Genomic DNA, 15726 nt, shown 5'->3' on the forward strand with positions numbered 1-15726 from the left:
ACGAACTGCATTCAGGAAAATGAAAGAGTGAGACCCGTTTCTTTCAAATTCAGTACGAGTCACAAATCAGCCCCTCCTGCCACAGATACTGTTAACATTGTTAGCTCGTTTTTACTTCCTGTTCGAGTTACTGCTAGCGTTTGCCTGTTTCAGTATGTATCAGTCTGCTCTGCAGTGGGTACCGATGAAAAAAAATGACTTCCTCGTCCTGTGCTCTCAAGCCCTCATGCTTACACTTTGCATTTTCTATTCTCCCACAAGCTGCATCTCTTTTTAGTGTCCTTCTCTGCTGAACCCTCCCCACCCACCCCCTCCCCCAGCTCTAACTGCGCTCATCAGCAGTGAATTCGAACACGGTTTCTGATTCATGTGCCTGCCTATGCTGCCTCTCCCAAACACACACTATATATATATAATATATATATATATTTATAAATATCAGAACATACACATACATTCATTCCTGTCCTTGTTTCTGAGTCTGATGGAAATTTACAGCTATTTCTGTGAGTGCCTGAACATCAAATTTTGTATTTTGATTACAGTTCCTTATTCTCTCTATTTCTGCCTTCTCACTCTCGGCCTCTGACACTCTAACTCAGACATGCTTACATTGTCTGTGGCTGATTGTCTCTCTGGGTCTGTGCTCACTCTGTTCCTCCCCCAGCCTTAGGGAAACACGTCACTATCTCTGAGTCTATGCAAAATCACTCAGGGGGTGGGGGGAAAGGTTCTTAAGGAGGTCCATGAAACTTGAAGGCATCATATTAATCTGGTCAAATACCTTCATAAACTTGGACTTGTATCTTATTTTACACCTTATTAGAGAAAAATTCAATTTCTTACAAAATAAATGAATTTTACACAAATTTAGCAATATTTTACTGACATATTTTCAGAAGGATTTTTAATTCATTCCGAGGTTCTAACCGAGGAAAAATATTCATTAAACAAAGGCAAAAATATTGCAAGCACATACCAAGTCAATTGATGTCTAAAATAAAGCTGTTGTATGGGGTGAAAGACTGTAAATTGTTTTTGAAAACCTGGTGCAAAATTGGAAGAAATTGTCCCAGGAAATCCCCACCTCATTTTACCCATGATTCTTTCTCCCCTACAACCTTGAAGGTCAGTCACCTTGGGTTCAGGTTGACCTTGAGCCCCCCACACACCCCTTGAGTGATTGAACAAGAGCATACTCATAATTTGTGAAAGGTTATCCCCCAAGTCACTACACCTTGTCACACAGTTGCCCGAAGGGCTTTCCAGGCTGTTAATCAATGGAGTGATGTTTGTTACAGTGCCCACATGGAAGTGCCACCTGACTGTACCACTGAGAAACAAATCTCAGTTGGCTAGAATTCCAGATAAACCCTGCTTGGCATTCACAACATGTGAGCGGTTTTGGGAAGTGGCAAACTCAACTTCAGTCACACAAAAGATTCTGTAGATGTTGGAAATCTTGAGGAAAAAAATGCCGGAGAACTTAGCAGGTCAGGCAGCGTCTAAGGAGGAGAATGAACGGTCAAAGTTACAGGCTGAGACCCTTCATCAGGACTGGAATGGAAGGGTGCAGAAGCCAGGATAAGAAGGTAGGGGGAAGGGGAGCCAGCTTGCACTCCTCCCAGTCCTGATGAAAGGTCTCGGCTAAAAATGTCAACTGTTCATTTCCCTCTATAGGTGCTGCCTATCCTCCTGGGGTCCTTCAGCTTTTTGTGTGTGTTGCCCAGCTTCAGTGGAGCCGCCTCACTCAAAGTCCTCAGTCAGAATGTTGATCCTGCTGCCTCCAGCCACAGAGTGGGTTTCTAGTTGAGAGGATGTTTGCTATGAGAAACCATTGCACAGTAACCAATTCAGTTGTGCATTCGAATCCCATTCCAAAGCTCTGTACCCAAGATCAAGGCTGATGTCCCCAAATGCAGTACTAGACTCTTGGAGATGCTATCCTTCAGACAAGATATCACACCAAAGTTCAGTCTGTTCTTCCATGGTACATTCTAGAAACTTTACCCTGGTACCTTGGACAAAATTGGTAAAATTGTTTTTTGTCACAATGAAAAACTTGTCTTGCAGATCAATCAATTACAACAGGTCATTAAGGTAGTACAAGGTAACCCACTAAGAGAATGCAGAATAAAGTGTTCCAGTTACAAAAAAAAGAGCAGTGCAGGTGGGCAATAAGGTGTAAGTCAAGATTCTATCTTATCGCACTAGGGAACCACTCAATAGTCTTATAGCAACAGAATAGTATCTGTCCTTAAGCCTGGTGGTACATGCCTTCAGATTTTTGTATCTTCCCAACTGAGGTGGGTGCGGAAGAAGAGCGAATGCTTGGTATGGGTGAGGGGTTTGACCATAAGATATAGGAGCAGAATTAGGCCATTTGACCCATTTGATTATACAGGCTGCTTTACAGAGGCAGCAGAAATGCAAACAGGGTCTATGGACTCAAAATCAATTTATTTAGTCACTCATGCATTGCTATTTCTGGGATCTTGCTTTGTGCTAAATCGGCTGAAATGTTTGCTATGTTACAAGAGGCTGCACTACAGCACTACTTCGTTAACCGCTAAAAACATGTAAAAGGAGTTATGTAAATGCAGATCTTTCTTTTTAGTCCAGCATCCTTTATGTGCTGTCCAAAATTCACAGGTCCATTATGTTGCAAAAAATATAAAATGTATAACTAGCAAAATATTTCATATTATTTAAAGAGACCCCGGAATATCGCAATGTTAGGCATCTGGACATATTTTTGACAGCAATTCGGGTAAAGACACAACTGTAACAAGTAAATAACCTAAATTTTAATTCCGATGATTTTGATATGGTTTGGGAGTATAGTATCGAGAGTATAATCACCCTTTGAGGAGGTGTTGACTGGGTTTTGTCTGCCTTCCTATTTTTTTTTGCACGGACCACCTTAAACGCCTGCAGTGTGACCCAGCTCCCCACCCTCAGAGGGAGCCAGCACCAGGGTGGGGAAAGAGATTACAGACACACTCTCCTCACTGGCGCCATTATTCGCTGCCGCTCTCAATCTTATTTTGCCGTGTTGGGTTATTTTTTTCCCTTTCACCCTTTATTTTGGAAACCGACCCACGTCTTCTTGCTGTTGCATTCCAACCCTCTCCCCTACCACCCACCCTCCCATCACACCAGCACCACCCTCCCCACAACAGCCCTTCCCTCCGCCTGTGTCCCGGGCTCCACCGGTGCAGCGAACCCCGGTCAACACTCGGAGCAGCGTCCGCTAGTATTCCGCCACCGCTTCTGCCAAGGTAAGCACCGCTGCCGGCCCGGCTCCGCACCCTCGGGCGCTCCCCAAACCCAGTGCCGTCATTCCCTCCGCCTTTGCCAGATGTTCAGGGTGGGGGAGGGAGCACAGATCGGATCCCAGCTCCCCCCCCCCCATGTTTCTCTTTCTTCTCAGTTCAGGGAAAGCGTTCCTAACATTTAAAGTGGTAATGCCTCCACTTCTTTTTCTCTCTTTCTCATGGGCCCCACCTGAAGTTGCTTGAATTCCTGATTGTTTTTTGTTGCGATGGACTTTCCTTCCTTGTGACCAAAACAAAAACAAATACACTCCCTGTCCCAATGAAGGGCTTGGTCCAAAATGTCGACTGTTTATTCTCCCCCCCCCCCCAATAGAAGCTGCCTGACTTGCTGAGTTCCTCCAGAATTTTGTGTGTTCCTCACACTTTCCCTTCAACCTCTTTTTACAGGACTGTACCTAATAAAGTAGTTGTGGTCACAGTTGGATTTGGGGTCAGAGTGTTATACAGCAGGGAAACAGGCCCTTCAGCTCAACACATCCATGCCAACCAATTTATCTACCTGAGTTAACCTCATTTGTCTGCATTTGCCGCCTGAGCCCTTTCTAACCATGTCTTTTCAACATTCTAATTGTATCCACTTCTACCACTCCCTCTAGCAGCTTGCTCCACATATCCACCAAACTGTGAAAAAGTTGCCTCTCACATCCCCTTTAAATCTTCCCCCCTCCATGTAAAATCTGGGTTCTCTAGTATTAAGCTCCCCAACCTCGGGGGGGGGGGGAACACTGCAGCCTTTCATTTCACTCCTCATTTTACAAATTTCTGTAAGTTCACCTCTCAAGCCTTATATGCTTCAGGGAATTCAGCCCCAGCCTTAACCCAATTGCCCTAGTCCTGGTAAAGTCCTTATATCTTTACAGCTTCCTTTTCAGCATTTAGGAAACCCCCAGAGCCAATTTGTACTCATTCAGCTCCCTTGGATCACAATGCATTCTTGACCATGTATTGTTTCTCTCAAATAATGTTAATGAGCCTGAGCCCAACTTGGCATTGGTTTGGTAGAAAGAAATAGAGTTAAACATTTTTAGCACAAAAGTGCTGCCAAATAAGTGCTTCCAGCATTTCTTATTTTTATTTCAGATTTTCAGCATCTGCAGTTTCTCTTTGAGTTTTATCAACACATCGGTTCTGGTTGGAGATTGGGAGGAGGGACATGGTGGGGAAGAGGGGAAGTGCATCTTGTGAATATTGTTTGAAGCCCTTCCACTGTTCTGGAGGTTGGGGTCAGGGTTGGAGTTTGTGATAAATGATACATGTTGAAAGAGCAGCAAATAATTTCCTTTTTTTGCAAAATAAAAGGCCCTTGATTATGATATGTGTCGGGAAATGGTGATTTAAAAGATAATAAAAGATTTGTGGCTTAGAATGCCATGAGTTTGTGGTTTATATTGCAGCTGGCATCAATGCTTTCTTCCGGTCTTTTTACCTGGATGAAGTTAGCTGAGTGTATTTATTGTTCATTCCCTGCTTTAAGTGAGAAGCTGGTGCTATGTTTACCAATTGTTTGTATAGTTAATTATAACCTATAGTGGCTTTTTATGTATTGGACTGTAATACTGCTGCAAAATAAATTTTTTACACTGCACTGTTATTGTTTTACCTTATTCTGGCTCAATGTACTGTGTAATGATTTGATCTGTTTGAACAGTTTGCAGGACAAGCTTTTCATTGTATTTCAGTACATGTGACAATAATAAACTAATACCAAATTCACAATGTACACTCAGTGGCCACTTTATTAGGTACACCCACTCCTACTCATTAATGCAAATATCTAATCAGCCAATCGTGTGGCAGCAACTCAATGCATAAAAGCATGCAGACATGGTCAAGAGGTTCTGTTCAAAAATAAGCATGGGGAAGAAATGTGATTTTGACCGTGGAATGGCTGTTGGTGCCAGATGGGGTGGTTTGCGTATCCCAAAACTGCTGATCTTCTGGGAATTTCGCGCATAACAATCTCTAGAGCGTACAGAGAATGGCGCAAAAAGCAAAAAATATCCAGTGGGCGGCAGTTCTGTGGTTGAAAATGCCTTGTTAATGAGAGAGGTCAGAGGAGAATGGCCAAACTGATTCAAACTGACAGGAAGGTGACAGTAACTCAAATAACCACACATTACAACAGTGATGTGCAGAAGAGCATCTCGAAATAAACAACATGCCATAACTCGAAGTGGTACGACAGAAGCAAAAAACCTCAAGCATACACTCAGTAGCCACGTTATTGGGTCTACCTGATAAAATGGCCACTGAGTGTATGTAAGTGATAATAAACCTGATTCTGATTCTGACATACTAGCCTGATTGAGAATCTGTCTCATAGCATTTATTTTTAATATAATCATGGATTGATAATGACAAGAGCAGCATCTGATACTGATCTGTTCTCGCCCCTGAGAGGGTAGAGGTGAGTGGCCTTTATGAACTATTGCTGCTGATGCGCTGAAGGTTCTCCCTCTGAGCTGTTAGGTAGAGAGTTCCAGCATCAACGTGCACTGCTGTCCTTGTACCCACTGAGTATGAAACACTGTGCTGTATTTGTAATGTGACAGAATGGTTTCTGTATCAAAGTGTACACTTTGAGACAATCGTGTTCAGTTCCTTGTTCCTACTGTACCTCTGCCACTGAAACAGCCCATCTTCCCACTCTTGCAGACAAAACATCAGAGGACCTCAGCGGCTCAGGCAGCACCTGTGCAGGGAAATGGGTGGTTGATGTTTTGGATCAATTTTCTTCGTCTGGTTCCGGACCTGAATCATCATCCGTCTTTTTCCCTCCTCAGACGCTGCCTTACTCGCTGAGTTCCTACAGTGTTTTGTGCGTTGCTCCAGATCCCGGCGTCTGCTGTCTCGAGTATCTCCATCCCTCCCAGGGCTGGCTTGTCCTTCAAAGTTCCTGAGCTACATTCGCAGCATCCTAGTCAGTCCCTCATCTCACTTATGCCAACTTGTTCCTGCTGCTCGCAATCATGTAATGTTTCTCTTGGTAACGGTAAATGTGTTTGTTACCATTAAATGAATGTAAATATTGCCTGAGCTCAACCTGGCATTGTGGAAAGAAATGTAGAGTTAAACAGTTTAGATCAGATGATGGTTTTACAGCATTTTCTGTTTTTATTTCAGATTTTCGGCATCTGCAGTTTTATTATTATTAGCATCAATTTTGGTTGGGAGGAGGGCGATTGTGGATATTAGAACAGTACAAGCCTTTGGCCCACGATGTTGTCCCAAAATTTTAACCTCCTCGAAGATCAATCTAACGCTTTGCTCCCTACATAGCCCTCTGTTTTTCTTTGATCCATGTACTTATCTAAGAGACTCTTAAATGTCCCTAATGTATCTGCCTCTACTGCCACCCCTCACAGTGCACTTCATGAACTTAGCACTCTCTGTGTTTGAAAAAACCTACCTCTGACATCCCCCCCCAATTCTATCTTCCAACCATCTTAAAATTATGCCCTCTTGTATTAGCTATAGCTGCTCTAGGATAAAGGAGCTGGTTGTCCAGCCTATCTATGCCTTTTGTCATCTATCTATGACCTCTATCAAGTCATCTCTCATCCTCCTTCGTCCAAAGAGAAAAGACCTAGCTCACTCAACCTTTCCTCATAAGACATGCTCTCTAATCCAGGCAGCATCATGGTAAACCTACTCTGCACCCTCTAAAGGTTCCACATCCTTTCTATAATGAGGCAACCAGAACTGGACACAATATTCCAAGTGTGGTCTAACCAGAGTTTTAGGGAGCTACAACATTACTTAGCGGCACTTGAACTCAATTGCCCAACTAATTGATGAAGGCCAACACACCATATGTCTTCTTAATGATCCCATCAACTTGTGTAGTAACAATGTGATGAATCAACTACTCTGACATATGTTGGTTTCTGGATCCATTCCAGAAGCCCCCTGCTTGTTGATTGATATCAAGACCCCCTCCCCACCTCTGCTTTTTTTGATCTTGCTGCACCTTATTCCTTTGTTCCACCCTGGTGCAAACTTCCAGCTCAACATATACCTCCTCAAACCCCATCTTGTCACTTAATGGTAAATTGATTTGGAATTGGTTTATTATTGTCGCATGTACCGAGATGCAGTGAAAAGCTTGTCTTGCAAACTGTTCCTACAGATCACAGTGCAATCTGTTAGAACAAGGTAAAACAATAAGAATGAAGAATAAAGTGTAACAGATACAGAGAAAGCAGAGTTCAAGTTCGTAATGAGGTGAATTGTGAGGTCAATTTATCGCACTCAGGAACTATTAAAAAATCTTATGACAGCTGTCCTTGCACCTGGTGGTATGTGCTTTCAGGCTTTTGTATCTTCTGCCCGATGGGAGCGAGGAGACGGGAGAATGTCTGGGTTGGGTGGGGTCTTTGATTATGCTGCATGCTTTGCTGAGGCAGCGTGAAGTGTAGTCAGGGTCCATAGAGGGGAGGTTGGTTTCTATGATGTGCTGAGCTGTGTCCACAGATTTCTGTTTCCTGACTGCTTGTGTCCACTCAGTGTCGGGTTCTCCCTCTAATCTCCATCCCGAAACCTACAGACCACCTAACACTAATGTGCTATAGAAAAGCCACCCTAACTGACGTTCTTTATCATATGTTACTCTCATCAACTTTGCAAAGATTTTGACTGAGTCCACTTACTGTGTGGTTGTGTTCCTCTCTTGTATTGAATGGCTGCAGGGAGAAAGTTTGTCGCTGTTTGAAACGTTTGTGCGTGCTTTTGAATGGGGTTGGCATCAGTTGCCCTGCCACATGTGCGCTGCGCAGTGCTGGCAGTCTCTTAAAAAGAGGTGTTGGCAACTGACTCTAATCAACCACGGAGGAAGTATTGGACGTAAAGCTGGGGAGAAAGAGTTTGTGCCTGTCCAAAGATGCAGAATAAAAATATTGGCAGGGAACCAGAATTATACAGCACGCAAACAGGTCCTTTGACCCACCTCATTCATGCTGACTAAGTTGCCTACCTGAGTTAGTCCCATTTCCCAGCATTTTGCCCATCTTCCTCTAAACCTTTCCTATCCACGTTCCTATCTAAACATTATACTGTTGTAATTGTACCTGCCTCCACCACTTTCTCTGGCAGCTCATTCTATATACCCTCCATCCACTCTCTGGAAAAAGGGCTCCTTTTAAATCTTTCCCCTTTCACCTTAAACCAATGCCCTCTAGTTTTAGACCCCCCCCCACCCTGGGGAAAGTTCTGCGACCATTCACCTTATCTATGCAGCTCATGGTTTTATAATTCTCTGTAAGGTCACCCCTGAGACACCTATGCTCCAGGGAAGCCCCAGCCTATGCATTTCTTATTATAGCTCAAGCTTTCCAGGCCTGCTAACATTCTCATAGATCTTTCTGCACCATTTTGACATTCTAAAAACAATGTCCTAGATCTTAGGAAAGATATCAATTAGATTGAAAGAATACAGAGAAAATTTATGAGGATGTTGCCAGGACTTGAGGACCTGAGTTAGAGGGAAAGGTTGAATAGAGTAGAACTTTTCTCCCCCTGGAGCGTAGGAGAATGAGGGGAGATTTGATAGAGGTATATAAAATTGTGAGGGATGTAGATAGGGTCAATGCAAACTGGCTTTTTCCACTGTGGTTGTGTGAGACTAGAACTAGAGATCATAGGTTAAAGGTGAAATGTTTAAGGGAAACCTGATGGGGAACTTCTTTACTCAGACGGTGGTGAGAGTGTGGAAGAGCAAGTGGTGGATGTGAGTTCGATATTAACATTTAAGAGAAGTTTGGATAGGTACGTGGATGGGAGGGTTATCGAGGAATATGGACCGGGTGAGAGTTGATTGGACTAAGCAGATTAATAGTTTGGTGTGGACTAGATGGGCCAAAGTGTTTCTGTGTTGTAGTGCTCTTTGATTCTATGTTCCTATACCCAGGCGACCAGAACTGCACACAATACGCCTTGTGTTGTCTTCCCAACGTCTTGTACAGCAGTACCATGATTATGTGGGGGAGAGGTCTATTAGTCATTCTTGGCCACCATCCAGGGAACTGTGTGGAGGCCGTGCTCATGAATATCGGGGGAGGGGTTTGGGCTGAGCTGAATGTTGAGGTGTGAGGCTGCTTGTAACAGGATCAGACAGCTTGGCCTCACACACCATTGTATGAAGAGTCTGCATCACGTGGGAATCCTGGGCCAGCGAAGCAGACCTGCACTTTCCTCTGTTCTGTGGATTGCCTCCTGATTTTCTCAGCACTCCAGTGTGCACTTGCAACACGCATGATTTTTAATGCTTGCATTCTCCCAGGTGGAACAAGAAGTTTTATGTACAATACCACTTGCACGGCCTGTTACTTTCAGTAGCAGTGAGTTATTAATAGTTTGATAGAACTGCTCAATACATGTGGCAAATGAATCGTTTCACGTTTTCCTCACATTTCAGCCCTACTTTGGCAGGAGCTGCTTCAGGGAACTCAGCAGAGCATGCAGCATCTAAGGAGGGAAGTGGACAGTCGCTGTTTCCAGTCGAGATCCTTCAACTTAAAGGGTTGGCACAACATTGTGGGCCGAAGGGCCTACACTGTTCTGTGTTCTATGTTCAATCTGATGTTGATGGAGGGTATTGATCCAGAATGTTGACTGTGCACTCCCCTCCAAGGATGCCGCCTGGCCTGCTGAGTTCCTCCAGCACGATGAGTCTCAGAATCAGAATCAGGTTTAATATCACCGGCATGTCGTGAAATTTATCAACTTTGCAGCAGTAATACAATGTATACCTGGTAAATATAGAAAAAAAAATGGAATTACAGCAATTATATATGTGTATATTAAATAGTTAAAATAAATAGTACAAAAACAGAAATTTAAAAAAAGTAGTGAGGTAGTGTTCACGGGTTCAATGTCCATTCAGGAATCGGACGGCAGAGGGGAAGAAGCTGTTCCTGAATCGCTGAGTGCGTGCCTTCAGGCTTCTTCCTGACAGTAACACTGAGAAGAGGGCATGTCCTGGGTGGTGGGGGTCCTTAATGTGGATGGTGCCTTTCTGAGGCACCGCTCCTTGAAAATGTCTTGGATGCTACGAAGGCCAGTATCCATGATGGAGATGACTGATTTTACAACTTTCTGCAGCGCACTTCGATCCTGTGCAGTAGCCCCCCACCCACCCCACCAATACCAGACAGTGATGCACCCAGTCAGAATGCTCGCCACGGTACATCGGTAGAAGTTTTTGAGCATTTCAGGTGACAAACCAAATCTCCTCAAACTCCTAATGAAATATAACCACTGACTTGCCTTCTTTGTAGCTGCATCGATGTGTTGGGACCAGATTAGGTCCTCAGGACTTTTTATTTTAAAAATGTGCATTATCTAATTGGTAAGGGATTGCAGAGCTGTCTGAGTATCCTTGTGCACAATTTGCAAAAGGCTAAAATGCAGTCACAGCAAGTAATTAGGAAAGCGCTCAGAATGTTATTGCTGATTGCAAAGGGAATTAAACACAAAGGTAGGGAACTTGTGCTTCAGTTATGAGGGCATTGGTGAGACTGTACTTGCAGTACTGGGAACCATATTAGTCTCCTTATTTAAATGGAGGATGTTAAAAGCTGGAAAGTAGTTCAGGAAAGTAGATTATACCAAGGCAACCTGGAATAGACAAGTTGTCCAATGGTTTGAATTATGAGTTAAGAGCAGGAGTAAGCTTGCCCCTCTCCCAACACCATCTAATAAGATTGTGACTGATTTGTAAGGTCAACTGCAAATTCCTCGTTACCCCCGTAGTAACTTGCACACTACTGCTGATGAGAAATCTCTCTACCTCTGGCTGAAGTTCAAGTTTAATTGTCATTTAACCATACATGAATACCTATGAATACAGCCAAACAGTGTTACTCCAGGGCCAAGGTGCAAAACACGGTACCAATAGTCATATACAGCATATATAAGATATCAGTAAAGTACAGTCACACAGAAAAAATGTAGTCCAAGTCCCTAAGTCCATGAATATCGCAGCAGTCTGCAGTCGAACACAATACAGCTTGCCTTCTGCCAAGCAAACACTGGAGATCAGCGCCAAATCCAGCATAGACGCAGCGCCACACAGTCTGCAGCACTCCGGGGAGCAGCCGACTTTGATGCTTCCCCCTAGGCGGCTGCAAGCATGGCTTTGAGGCCTAGTCCGCGCTATGGTCGAGGCCATGCAGCTCCCACGCAACCCACCCCCTGCAGTTCGCCAATAAACCAGTAAATCGGGCTTGCAGCATTCCACACCACCAATGACCAACAGGGTCCTGCGATCGCAAGAAAAGCGACTAAGCTGATCACTCGCCGTTAGACTGCACACCTCCTTCGCGCACATACGCCTCTCCGTCGCAGGCAGCATCATGGTCTGCACCAAGTCCAGCTCCTTCAGTTTCTCTGCCAACGAGCAACTCGCTGATGGGGTAGACCTGCAGTACTTTCAGTTCTTAATGTCCTGCAGGATCGTGCGATCATAAAAAATACATTTAAAAAAGACATAACACCTTTGGTTGACTCCTTAGAAGCCACTGTGTCTGAGCGCGCCATCATCCTACTGGAATAAATTATTAAAATTATTCAAAGACTCTGCTTCCATTGTGATTTGAGGGAGTTCCAACAACTCACAGCCCTCAGTGAAAACATTTCGCCTCATCCTCATAGTCATTCAGCCTTTTGAGCCTAGACTGCCATTCCATAAGATCAAGACTGACCTTTTACCTCATCACCATTTCCTGTAGTATCTCCACAGCTCTCAATTCTGTAATAGGTATTTAGGTATTAGGAATTTCCTAATAGGGTTGAAGTATACAGTATAGGATGTTTTTTGATGTGGGGGAATCAAGAACTAGGGTTACTTTAAAAGTAAAGGGATCAGTTGTTTAAGACAGATGAGATGAAATTTGTTTTCTCAGAGGGTCATGAAGTTTAGAAACATCCTCACAGGGAGGTGGAAGCATGGTCTTTCAATATTTATAAGGTAGAAATTGATAGGCACTTGATAGAGGTGAAAGGTTATTACAGAATGTGGATTTGTTGTTACAATCAAATCTAGATTGATCATAGAGTAGGTTAAAAGGTCAGCACAACATAATGGGCCAAATGGCCTGTACTGTTCTATGTTCAAATGAACTGACCGAGCAGCCATGAGTAACCTACTTTGTTCTAAGTGGTACATTTGTGTGCCTGTTCAGCCTGCCTCCCCGTTTTCCTCACACTTGACTGAAAACTTTGTTTGAAGTGTCCTTCCAACAGCAGGTTGCGATCACACGAACGCTTCTTATTTTGAACAACACACAAAGCGCTGGGGGATATCAGTGGGTCAGGCAGAATCTATGGAGGGAAATGGGCTGATGAAAAATCTTGATTCAAAAACATTGACTTGCCAACTTCCCTCCCACAGACGCTGCCTGACCCACCTAGTTCCTATAGCAGGTTGTCTGTTGCTCCAGATTCCAGCGTCTGCAGTCTCTCATGTCTCAACTTTGCTCTATTTTGACTTGGTGAATGTAACCTATTAATAAGTTTTTCCCTCCAAAGAAGTAATTTCAGCTCCTTGCATTGCAACTTTGCTCTCTCTTTAAACTTCATTGATTTTTTAAAAAAATTATCTTATTTATCACATTGAAGCATACATGTGCATTAAAACACACAGTGAAATGCGTGACTTGTGTCAAATCAAATCGGTGAGGATTGTGCTGGGCAGCCCGCAAGTGTCACCACACTTCCAATGCCAACATAGCATCCCCACAACTTATTAGCCCTAACTATAAGTCTTTGGATGTGGGAGGAAACCAGAGCACCCACACGGTCAAAGGGAGAACTTACAAATTGCTTACAGACAGTGACCTGAATCGAACCCTGATCAGTGATCACTGGCACAGTAAAGCAGTTGTGCTAACCGCTACGTATTTCACCATTTTCTAGCTTTCAATCTTGTCCAGTTGGCCTTGACTGATACTAATTTGGCTGGCACTGTAACAGAAGAAGACTAGTAGAGATTTAGCAGAGGCAGGGATGGAAGATACCCATTTCCTTTAGCACAGTGGTGACTAACTAGAAGGTTTTTGATTTAATACAACTGACAAAATGAATAGAGGGGCATCGAGAAGAAATTCTTTCACCCAGAGGACAATAGGAGGCAGGAAGCCTCAGTGTAGGTTGGAAGTACGTGGAAGAGCAGGATTACACATTAGAAGCTGGGAAGTGAAATTAGTTTTGCTCGCCGGGAAGTGATCGTCAAGTCATAGAGCAATACAGCACTGATGCAGACCTTTCGGCCCAACGAGTCCATGCTGACTACGATGCCCACCCTGGCAGCTCATTCATATACCCACCATCCTTTGTGTTTAAAAAACATAGCCCTTACTCCCTTTTAAACATTTTCCATATCGCTTTAAATCTATGCTCTTCAGCTTTACACACTTCTACCCCAGGAGAAAAGACGATGACCATCCACATCTTGCTTTATTTATATTTCTATAATGTCACCCCTCAGCCTCCTCTGCTGTAGGGAAAACCTCTCACATTCGAAGTGTGCAATGGACAAATGTTTGAGAGGGTGAGATCGCTGTGGGGTCTGCGTGCACGTTATTTAGGTTGACTCTGTCTTGTGTATGTGTGTGATCTGAGCCAGGTCCCGGCTGATGGTTGCAGACGGAACTCTGAGCCAAGAGGCGGAGAGCAGGTCTCATTGTCCACTGTCTCAAATGCTTTCTCTCATTTGCTTCTGAACTGGTATCTCACTTGCTGTGCATTCGTACAAGCACAGGAACTTAAAGAAGTGAAGTAACCAAATCATTTTGGGCAGTTAGAGAAAGCTGTACCTCACTGAATCTTCTGTCTGCTGGATCCAAGAGGAAGGTACAGTAAATGTAAAACTCAGCAGCATTAGTGAACAAAAAAAAAGACTTGTTTCTCCAGTGTTTTTCCCAGCCAGTATTGTTCTCGATCAACATCAGCTTTTGTGGTTACTGTTGTATTGCAGGAGATTCTGCAGACAACTCACATGTAGTGAGTTCTCCCAAACAGCGATCTGTAACGACTAGATGTGTGATGTTTATTGAGAATAAATATGGGCCAGGCCAGAACATGAAATAAATCCTGTTCAAAATATTATTATGGGACCTTTTATGTAAATATAAGGAGGTCGATAGGATCTTGATTTAAAATTGCAATTAAGTTTTACGCCAGAATGTCAGTAGAGTTTTGTGCCTGGGCCGTTATAATGGAACTCAGAGGAAGAGTGCTGTCAGCAGAGCTATGGTGCATGGAGATTAAGGTGTCCCACATTCAATAAATAATGACCCAACAAACTCAGACACCCACCGTTTTGCAGCAGTCATGTACAAGTTTCATGAGTTTATGCCTCGTTGTAGGAGGCTGTGTTCAGTGTGGTTTAGTCCTATTAAGGAGGTTACATGGCACCTGTTTTTATTTGCTGCTGGAATGCTTTTTAGATTTTACAGATTAGTTTTAGCCTTCTGGGTGTTGTGTGAAGCATGCCTTCTTCAATTGAGATCCTTCTATAGCCCAAACACAGAAGACCCCAGTCTGCTGTGGGCTGAGACTCGGGGAAAGCTTATCAAAGTTCAAAAGTAAATTTATTATCAAAGTACCCTATACCACCCTGAAATTCATTGTCTTGCAGGCATTCATAGGAGGTACAAAGAAGCACAATAGAATCAATGAAAAGCTGCACACAAAGACTGACAAACAGCTAATATGCAAAAGAAGTCAAACTGTGCAATACAAAAAAAATACATAAATAAGTAATGAATAATACTGAGAACGTGAGTTGTGGAATCAGTTTAGTGTTGAGGTGAGTGAAGTTATCCATGTTGTTTCAGGAGCTTGATGGTTGGGGGGTAATAACTGTTTCTGAACCTGGTGGTGTGAATCCTGAGGCTCCTGTACCACCTTCCTGATGGCAGCAGTGAGAAGAGAGCATGACTGGGATGGTGGGGGTCCTTGATGATGGATGCTGGTTTCCTGCCACAGTGTTCCACTGCCACAAGAAAGGCATTCACAGCAAACACAAAGAAACACAATAGAATCAATGAAAAACCACACACAAGACGGACAACCATTCAATGTGCAAAAGATAGCAAGCTGTGCAAATGCAAAAACAAAAAAAAACAAAGAAGCAAAATAATAGTAATAAATAAATAAGCAATAAATACGGAGAACATCAGATGAAGAGTCCATGAAAGTGAATCCATAGGTGTGGGAACGGTTCAGTGATAGGGAGAGGGAAGTTATCCCCTCTGGTTCAAGAGCTTGATGTTTATGGGGTAATAACTGTTACTGAACTTGGTGGTGGGTGTCCTGAGGTTCCTGTACCCCCTTCTCGATGGCAGCCATGAGAAGAGAGATGGCCTGGATGATGAGGGTCTTTGATGAT

General features: G+C 43.5%; 1 protein-coding gene across 2 annotated transcripts in view; it reads left to right on the forward strand.

Annotated features, from left to right (window-relative positions):
- The first annotated feature begins 3164 nt into the window (after nucleotides 1-3164).
- The window catches only part of LOC134340310 (NGFI-A-binding protein 1-like), a 62427-nt gene continuing 49865 nt past the window's right edge, over nucleotides 3165-15726 (forward strand). For both annotated transcript variants that reach the window (XM_063037388.1, XM_063037389.1), the window contains exon 1: nucleotides 3165-3281. The gene's annotated coding sequence lies outside the window, so the exon portion shown is untranslated. The remainder of the gene's footprint in view (nucleotides 3282-15726) is intronic.

Source organism: Mobula hypostoma, chromosome X1 (assembly GCF_963921235.1).
Source record: "Mobula hypostoma chromosome X1, sMobHyp1.1, whole genome shotgun sequence".
Lineage (NCBI taxonomy): Eukaryota > Metazoa > Chordata > Chondrichthyes > Myliobatiformes > Myliobatidae > Mobula > Mobula hypostoma.